We start from the raw sequence: 9676 nt of genomic DNA, 5'->3' as shown, positions 1-9676 counted from the left end.
TGAATAGCTCAAGCTAATTCCACATTCTTTCCTTAAAAGTTGAACCTCACAAAGCTTGCCTGGATCCTATTTCACCCCCAAATAAAACAAAACATTGAAAAAAATAAAATAAAATTCTGCATAAATGCTTTTTCTTCAATGTGGCATGACAATAAAGCAACCCCCCACCCCCCAAAATAAAAAAAATAGTAGTATTTGTTATACAGCCTATTATAAAAAAGAATATAATGTTTTGATTTTAGGGCGAATTAAGATGGACATGTTTTGTGCAGTGCAGATCATATATCTATTTTACAGTACAAAACCATGATTCTCCAAAACCTCCATCCAGAAAAACTCCACACACTAGCTGACAAACAGAGAAACATCGACCTAATTTATCCACTAACTAGCTGTAATGGTACACATGACATGGCTTCATCACCTCACTTCATCTAACAGGCCTGAGTCCAGGTTTCCTCGTGATGATGTAAACACAGGGTACGTGGTGGTGAGCACACTTCCTGAGATTTGTGATTCAGTTTCTGTCTGACTGTGATAGGGCTCTAGGAAGAGGGCTGCTCAGTGTTTTTCGTGTGGTTCTGCGCCCGTTTCATTCACAGCAGGAGAACTTGTAGGATTGTGGGAGGAGCCGTTTAAAGGATGCGCCTCACAGGACGACTTCTGCGTTTTGATTGGTTGAGAGTCACTAAACGCTGCCTCCTTTCCCTCTTCTTTGGTCTCTTCTTCTACTTTAACATCGGTCTTGCAGTTTATTTCACCAGCCTGCTCTTTCTTCTTTCTTTTTTTTGGAATGGCGTGTTTATTCTCCTCTATTTTCAGCTCCTTCACTTCCTTTTTCCAGGCTCCGAATGGGAGGATGTCCAGGTCTCCGCCTGAGCTTTCACACACCGTTGGCCCCGCCCACTCTGGAACCTCCAATCCCAGCAGCTTCATCAGCTGACCCACGACCTCGTCTACATAGCCGTGGATACGCAGGTGGGCGTGTTTGTCCTACAAAAACAACACGAGAGATCTGAACTAATACAAGAGTTTTCAAGCTGTCATTCGCTGAAATCCATCACACAGCTATCGTGTGACTTCAGATGTACCACTGCTACTTGACTATTGTTTATCATGCTTTTTTTAATTACTTTCTGCGTTTTACAGGAGAAAAAAAAAAAAAAAATCACAGGGGAAAAAAAGTGAATGTTTACATTTTTTTTTTTTTTTTTAAGAATGAATGGATCAAAAGTAACAGTAAAAGACATTTTTAATTTTACAAAGATTTCCATTTCAAATAAATACTGTGCTTTTCAACTGTCTAATCAGCAACGAATCCTGGAAAATGAAATACATCACACTTTCCACAAAAATATGAAGCAGCACAACTGTTTTTAAATCAACTGGAGTAATGGTGCTGACAAATCAGCGTTCAATAACATTTTACACCATATTCACATTGAAAACAGCTATTTTAAATTGTAATTGAAATTGTTTTCACTATATTTTTAATCAAAGCAATGCAGCCTTTGTGAGCAGAAAAGACTTCTTTCAAAAACATTAAAAATCTTACTAACCCCAAACTTTTTCTTGAAAATTACATCTTTTTTCTTTTTTTCCCGTCTGAGTGAAATACTAATTTACTTTGAATAAATGCACACTTTAATCAATCACAGCAGAGTCAGATTACCGACAGACATAACGAAACAACACAAGAAATGTCAAATTCTATTTCTCTACAAATTAAGCTGCTTATAATACCATAAACTCTCCCTCCAAAAATCTGACACGTGGAAGAAATCACATTGCATGCATGTCGGGCTTTGAATTTGAAACTAGATTTATAAAAAAAATTAATCCAATTTGAGAACTGAGAAGTTGACAGGAAGTAGAAGCAATGAGGTAAAAGCGGCAAAAATAACCTTCAGAAGAAAATGAATCAAACATGGGCATATATCAAAACGTCTACAAATTAATAGGATGAATCCATTAAAACACATTCCAGCCACACGATGAGATCAGAAAGGAAACGACAGACGAGTTTAAGAGAAAATCCAGCCGACTCTTTGATGAAGCTGCAAAGCTTCTTAATCAAAATTGTTTTAATACTAAGCACGAATGGTCAGACGGGGTTTAGCGCTGCTGTGCTTTTGAGTAACACTAATCTGAGCTTGTGTTCATAGATTTCAAACTGCTAATTGTGTTTGCATGTGGGTCAGGACTAAGAGAAAGACACTAGTAGTCCCCATCGACTTCCATTGTATTTCCATACTGTAGAAGTCAATGGGGACCAGCAACTGCTTGGTTAATTCCTTTGTTTGTAACTTAATTTGTTCCTTGGTTTTAGTAAATTGTTACCATGTTGTGCTAATTTGTTCCCTCATTTTAGTAAATGATGGCCACGTTGTACTAATTTGTTCCTTTGCTTTAATTAAATCAATAGGGAACAAATTAGAACAATGTGGCCAGAAACATTTTAGTTGCTTACATTATTCAAAACATCATCTTGTGTTAAACTGAAGAAAGAAATTAATGCGGGTTTGGAACAACTGTAAATGGTTGAGGAAATGTTGATAGAATGTTATGGTGCAAATTCCTAATTTCTGGTTATAAATATGTTTTTATCTGCATGTCATTTGTGATGCTCTGGAAGGCTCTTATGTTAACCGAAGCTACATTTATTATTTACTAATACAGTAAAAAAAAAAGTTAAATGTTAATACAATTTAAAATAATTGTTTTATATTGCAAAAGATTTTAAAATGTAATTTATTTCTGTGATCAAAGCTGAATTTCCAGTATTATTACGCCAGTCTTAAGTGTCACATGATCCTTCAGAAATCATTCTAATATACCGATGAAGTTTATCATGTTGTGTTGTAATGTTAATGGAATGTTGAAAACGGTTGTGCTGCTTCAATGTCACATCTGAGCAATTTTTAATGCTGAAAAAAAAAAAGATTTGAAATGAATTTGAAGGAAGCGTTTCATGAAAGGCGTGCGTGTTGGTGAGACGTACATGTTTGGTTGGCTGAAGGTTGACTATAACCAGCTTCCCTCCTGAGCGTTTGGTAAGAAGAGGCAGATCTCCGCTAGGTTTAATCTGAAGAGATGTTCCCAGCGTCAAGGCCAAGTCAGCTCGCCTGTGAAAAGAGACGTGGAGCATCAGCTTCTGGATCTGTTGTTCTTTTCTCAGAATCAGTGAATAGGTGCCGCTCACACGAGTCTTGGTCTCAGTTTGTTCACATACAGTCATAATGCACACATTAATGTCAGCTTCTGCATTCAAGCTCTTTTTAACGCTCTGTTCCTGCTTCATTAGGACCAATAAAAGGCTTTATTCATGACTCCATAACCTTAACATTATACAGCTAATAAACCATTCATCACAAATATCCTGTTGTACTGATCAGGTTCATTGTGATTGCAATCATCATCACATGGTTCCTTTGTTGATGCAAATCAGTATCATTATTATGCAAAAACCTGTCAAGAACATGTCTCAGTTACACCTCACAAGAAATTCCACACAAAATAATTAATTAAATTTAATATCTGTAACAATTCAGAACAATGTATCTCATGTAATATTTTTTTTTACAGCCTTCCAGTGTTATTTTACCATTATCTACTAACATATAATTTGTTAATATATTAAATTAGCTTTTATTTTGTATTGTCGTTATAGCAAAATTTTTTGTAAATGTTTAATGTGGTTTTTTAGTTTTTATACAGCCTCTATCCAGCTCTATTTTTGCTCAGTTTTAGCAATTAAATCAATATTAAACTAATATTTATATGTCAGATAAACATTTCTAATAGTTAAAAAAACAACACTACACCTTTTATGGCATTTTACATAAATATATACACACACACAAAACATATTATCTTAAATTAGTGCTTTTAAATGGTGAATCACAATTAATCACATCCAAAATATTGTTTATAAATTTACATAGATCCTGTGTGTTTTGTGTATATTTATTATGTATATATAAATGCACAGACATTCATTATATATTTTGAAAACATTTTCATGTATATATTTATATAAATGGATATTATATATAAATATTAATTGATGTTATATTTAAATATTTTAAATGTATAAACTTATTTTCTTGAAAAAAACATATTTTCTTAAATATATACACGCATATGTGTGTATTTATATATACATAAATATACACAGGACACACATCATGTAAACAAAACTTATTTTGGACGCATTTAATCGCGATTGATCTTTAAATAAAAAAATTCTGAACACAATTACACAAATAAAATACACACATTGCGATACTCTTTAATTAATAAAAGGATGCACTTTTGTTTTGTATAATATTACTACTAATAATAAATTAATACATTTAATTAATGGCCTGGTCACTGGAATTAAATATATATAGACACGTCTGAAATAAGCAGAATGGGTCACAATGGTTGACTAATCAATTGTTGGATGGCTAGTTGATTTTATTATTATTATTTAATTTTTCATTCACAAGTGTTGAACTGTTTGCTATCCTGACATTGCAGAAAACAACACAGAATAGCAACAGCGGTGGAGAAAAGACTGTAAGACATTCACAGACCTGAAATGAACTGTAATAGCCTCAAAGCTCTGCATTTTGCCATCACCGTTTCTAAGCCTGTCTGAAGTCGCTTTATAGCTGAACATCATTAACTTTAAAGTATACTCTTCAAAAGAACAATACTTATGTTTAATTGATTATACGTGAGGAGATAATTATCCTGTACACAACATAATGAAAATTGTTACTCTAAAAGCTCCATTAATTCCTCATGAACTGCTAAGACCTAAGAACAGCTTCCTAAATGCATGACTAAAAGGGATTGACCACAGCATCCAAAATTCAGAAGAAGTGAATGATTGCAGCAGGCAAGAGACATCTACAAAAAGAAACCACCAGTGACCTCAGACTGTGAGAGAAAATTGAAAGAGTGAAACAGCAAAAGTGAGAAACAGAAATCTTCTTTAAGTCTGAACTGGAGCTTGTAGGTGCTTCATTGGTTTTCGAATGTCATGTGGTCGTGGGAAACTCATCGGTGTCACGCTATCAATCTCCGTGTGCTGTGCCTCCACTGTGAAACCTATAGACCAACTTTTACCTAAAACGATTTCAAAAGATATATCTGTAAAGCTGTGGTCACCTTTCAATTAATTTATTAGCCAATGAAAAAAAAAGTAGTATTATGTCACTTGCTCACCAATGGACCCTTTGCAGTAAATGGGTGCCGTCAGCATCAGAGACCAAACAGCCGGTTATAACATCACAATAATCTACAAGTTATCCAGTCGATCAACTAATGTCTTGTGAAGTGAAAAGCAGCATGTTTGTAAGAAACAAAACTGCTCCATCATTAAATGAGCAGGAAGCGATTTTTATTCTGAAACACTGTTGCAAGTGGATCGAACTGAGCACCAAAATACACTTGTATCCAATCAGCAATTCGTGGTGGGGGAGGTGCCTGTGTTGCACAGCATGTTTGTGAATTTGGGGGCGGAGCTTTCACAATAGGGGTGTGACCTTTAAAATAGAGGTGTGTTTGTTTTGGTGATTTCAAATATGAACAGTGTTTCTGAGAAATTACTTACTGCACTTTAAATTCAAACTCTTGCTTCTATTCAAAATATTGCTTTCTCTGATTTTCTGAATCAGGAGAGCAATATGCACAGATCAAACACTGTTTACAAGTCAAAGCGGTTCTAAATAAATACATATTTCTTGCTGAAGCATTATTGTGGACTTGATTATGTTTTTATCAGCTGTTTGGACTCTGACGGCACCCATTCATTCTGACGGCACCCATTCACTGTAGTGGATCCATTGGTGAACAAGTGATGGAATGCTAGATTTCTCCAAATCTGTTCCGATGAAGAAACAAACTCCTTGCCATATTGGATGGCCAGAGGGGAGTACATTTCACTTTCTGAGTGAACTACTCCTTTAATAACACACATTCCAATGTTCAATGTAAACTAGGAAACAGTTATAGTAATGAAAGAGAAACAAGCAGCTTTGTAGTACTGTGTCCTAAACTGAACTCCTGACAGACTAAAACAAAAGATCAAACATATTATATTCAATAAAATCACTGGAGGGACTCAAATTGTCACTGTTGTGCATTACAATAAAGAGCGCTTTCTACTTCCAAGGTCACATTTCTCTTCTTTCAAGCTCCAGTGGGTTTCGAGAGCATGTGGAAGCCCAGAGGACAGAGGCAGGTCAGATGTGCAGCAGGTGTTGTGAGATGTTTTGTATGCGTGTGAGTCTTGTGAGACTGCAGTAGGTTCGCTGTAATATGATTAAGATGGATCTGGTGCTGTTGATACAATGATCAAGACTGAGCACTCCTATCTATTTATTAGCCCTGAAACTGAAGCAGTTTGAAGTCATTAAAAGTTTTGATTTTGTTTAACTAAACCATCTGCATGCAACACATCAACAAGCTTGATGGTCAACAGCGTTGTACAGGAAGTGAGATTAATCTGATGTACTGATATAAAGTCCATAATCTATCATTTGTATAAATTATGTCAATAATTCATGGTAGTTTTGCAATTTCTTAACTCATGATTTACTGCTCTGTACTTCCCCAGGGACTTGATCGGCATGGAACTGAAATCGCAATCATCGTTTCTTTCCTTCTGTGACGTTATCAGAGTAAAACTATGATTTTTCTTGAATGACAATTTGTTTTTAGATGTGTCAGGAACTAAATTTTGTTTGCTAAAATGAATAATGATGGATGGATAAATAATTTATAATAAACACAGTAAAAAAAAGAATTATCCATTTTGATATCAATGTACTTTTTTTATATTTTAAGTTTTGAACCTTTCTTTTTTTTTTTTTTTACAAATATTTCTATACATGTTATTGTATTTTAGTCTAGTTGATGTGCATTTTATTTCAAGTAATCAAAAACAAACAAAACAAACAAACAAAACAAACAAACAAAAAAACATTCCCCCCCCCCGGCAATCAACTAGTCAAAAGTTATACATAAAAAACAGTAAAGTTAGTAATAGCCCTTGATTTGCATTTCCTTAATTCACCTGTCAATCACGAATCTTATTTTAAACCTGTAACTGCTACTTGTCTTGTTTTTAACAAGCACCTATATCTTGATTTGCTATATAATGGCTGTCTCGCTGTATTGCTGAGCACACTTCTCTTCCTTACCGACATGCTTCATCAGCTCTATTCAGGTCTCTGTCAGGCAGTGAATCCTCCAGTCCAATACCGTGCTGATCAGTTTCCCTCTGCAGAAACACACACACACAGAACAGCTCAGGACAGGCACAGAAATCTGAAGGGGCATAAGCGCAGGGTGCGTGCTTCCTACTATTAATAATAATGTTTTAAGTACAGATACATCAGACAGAGGTCTTTGTGAGTTTCATCTTGTTGTACGGTTTTCATCAGTTCATGAACATTGTGTTTTTAAGGCAGCATGTGAACTTTAGAAACCAGCGCATCAGTGTCAATATCAATTACCTGTTTGGACTAGTGACTTGCAGTCTTTTGTAAATACCAGGGCTATTATAAATAATATAAATAAATGATAAATTCCCTAATACATTGTGTGCGCATGGCATGAATTTCTGGCTCCCACAATTATCTAAAATCATGATGGACGTGTTATGATCCATTGCTCTAAAATGGCACAATCACCTGCAAGATCGGAGTCCTCTTGAGCGCGTGACATCGCAGTAGCGTCCGGTTGGCTTCAGACCCATCACTCCAATCACAGTGTCCCGAACATATTGCCTGAAACAGCCCAGGGCACAAGTGCTTATCGCGGTGACATTGGAAGTACCTGCACACTACCCCTTGCCTCCTTCAATAGAGATTTGTGCGAGTGATCAATACTGATAAATAACTTTATCTGTTAGACACAATGCTATGATGCTCATATACAATCAATAATGCACACGTTCAATGTAAAACATGTAGTGTGCACTAGAAAAATAAACCTGAATCAATGTTTTTGGAGACTGTAAATTCAAAGACTTTTCTGTAAACAGATTTAGTTTTCTTCATTTACCTGTTTCTGCTCAAAACTGGTGGGATTATATTTTGTGATTCGATTTTAAATCAGAATTTGACAAATAAACAGCAATGTTTTGAAAGTGTTCAAACAGCACCAAGTCAAAATGTTTACAGTTGATAAAAACTTTGAAAGATATTTCAGCCAACACAATCCAAGATCTAGATGAGTATGTTTCTTCATGGAACAGATTTGGAGAAATCAGCAATTGATCCACTGGAGTGAATGGGTGCCGTCAGAAAGAGAGTCTATAAACAGCTGATAAAAACATCACAAACACAAGTGGTGTGGATAACTTGTGGATTATCAAGTCTTTTTCAGGTGATTGGACCTCTGACGGCACCCATTCACTGCAGAGGATCCATGCTGAGCTGATGGAACAGAACAGTACATTTCTCCAAATCTGCTTTGATGAGGAAACAAAGCATTTTTATCTTTCAGACTAGCCCCATTTATGTCCACTGGAAGTCAGATTTGTCTTCTAATTAATATTATTAATTAATTGATCTTTTTTTTTTAAGCAGGGACAAATGGAAATAATGTTGTGGTAATGAACCACAAATGCTTTGACTGAGCTTAATCTGTAATGAACCCTTGGCAACCAGTAACACAGGAACAAGTTTAAAACAGTCCTGAAAGTCGTGTACTGGTTAAACTGCATCAGGTGACTGTGGTTATTCTTGCTCTTGACGTGTGCACCACGACTTCACGAACACGTTCAGAGACAATTACATACTTTGCCACACTTCTCACATTCTTCAACAAACATGTTCCCGTGCAGCTCTGACAATCGATCCCTAAGCAGATACAGAGAGAAGTAAACAAACCCAATCAGAGCAGAAGATGAGAGAAAAAGAAGCAATTGATGAGAAAATGATCACAAATGACTGAGGGTTGTTTCTATCTATTCAAATCAATATTTAGTATAAAATATATATTATAAGAATTTATTCATATTTTTAATTAGTTTTTATTTTTATAAATTTTTATATATTTTCTTTTTAAAGTTTTAGTAATAAGTTTGTTCGGTCTTTTCTTATTTTATTCATTCTTACCAAGTTATCATTTTAGTACTTTATTTTTAGTGAAAAATATAAAAGAACTGAACTAGTTCTTTTTATATTTTCATTTACATTTTTGTGCACTCATTTCTTTTAGTTATGACATTTCGATCAGTTTATATACAAATCCGTGTTATTTTATTATTCATATAACCTTAAAGTTTTTATTATTATTATTGGATTAGTTTTTAAGTGTTCTTTAAGATTTTTTTTTTTTTTATGTGTGATTTGTGTTTTTGTAATTTCTATTAGTTTTTGTCATTTCCATTAAGCCTAGTTTATTTCGAAATCACTGTTAAGTATTTTTCATATACTGTTTTATTAATATTAATTAGTCATTTCTGTTTACGTCATTTCTGTTAATTTAATAAAGTTTTAAAATATGAAAGTTTTAGTTATTTTTAAACATCAACTAGAATAAAAAAAAATAAATTTCCTTCCTTTCCTTTTTTCAGTTACTGTGAATTCTTATTAATTAATGTTTAAGTAATTTAAAGTTTTCTCTTAAGATAGTTTTATTTAACAATAATAAGCCTGACAAATAACAAAAA

The 9676-nt window shown here is 34.4% G+C and overlaps 1 pseudogene; it reads right to left on the bottom strand.

Moving 5' to 3' along the window:
- Positions 1-223: 223 nt before the first annotated feature.
- On the bottom strand, positions 224-8833 carry LOC113083915 (NAD-dependent protein deacetylase sirtuin-6-like; annotated as a pseudogene).
- Positions 8834-9676: the final 843 nt, after the last annotated feature.

The sequence above is a fragment of the Carassius auratus genome, unplaced genomic scaffold, assembly GCF_003368295.1.
Source record: "Carassius auratus strain Wakin unplaced genomic scaffold, ASM336829v1 scaf_tig00039423, whole genome shotgun sequence".
Taxonomy (NCBI): Eukaryota; Metazoa; Chordata; class Actinopteri; order Cypriniformes; family Cyprinidae; genus Carassius; species Carassius auratus.
The sequence above is the reverse complement of the archived record's forward strand: the minus strand, read 5'-3'. Positions and strand labels throughout refer to the sequence as shown.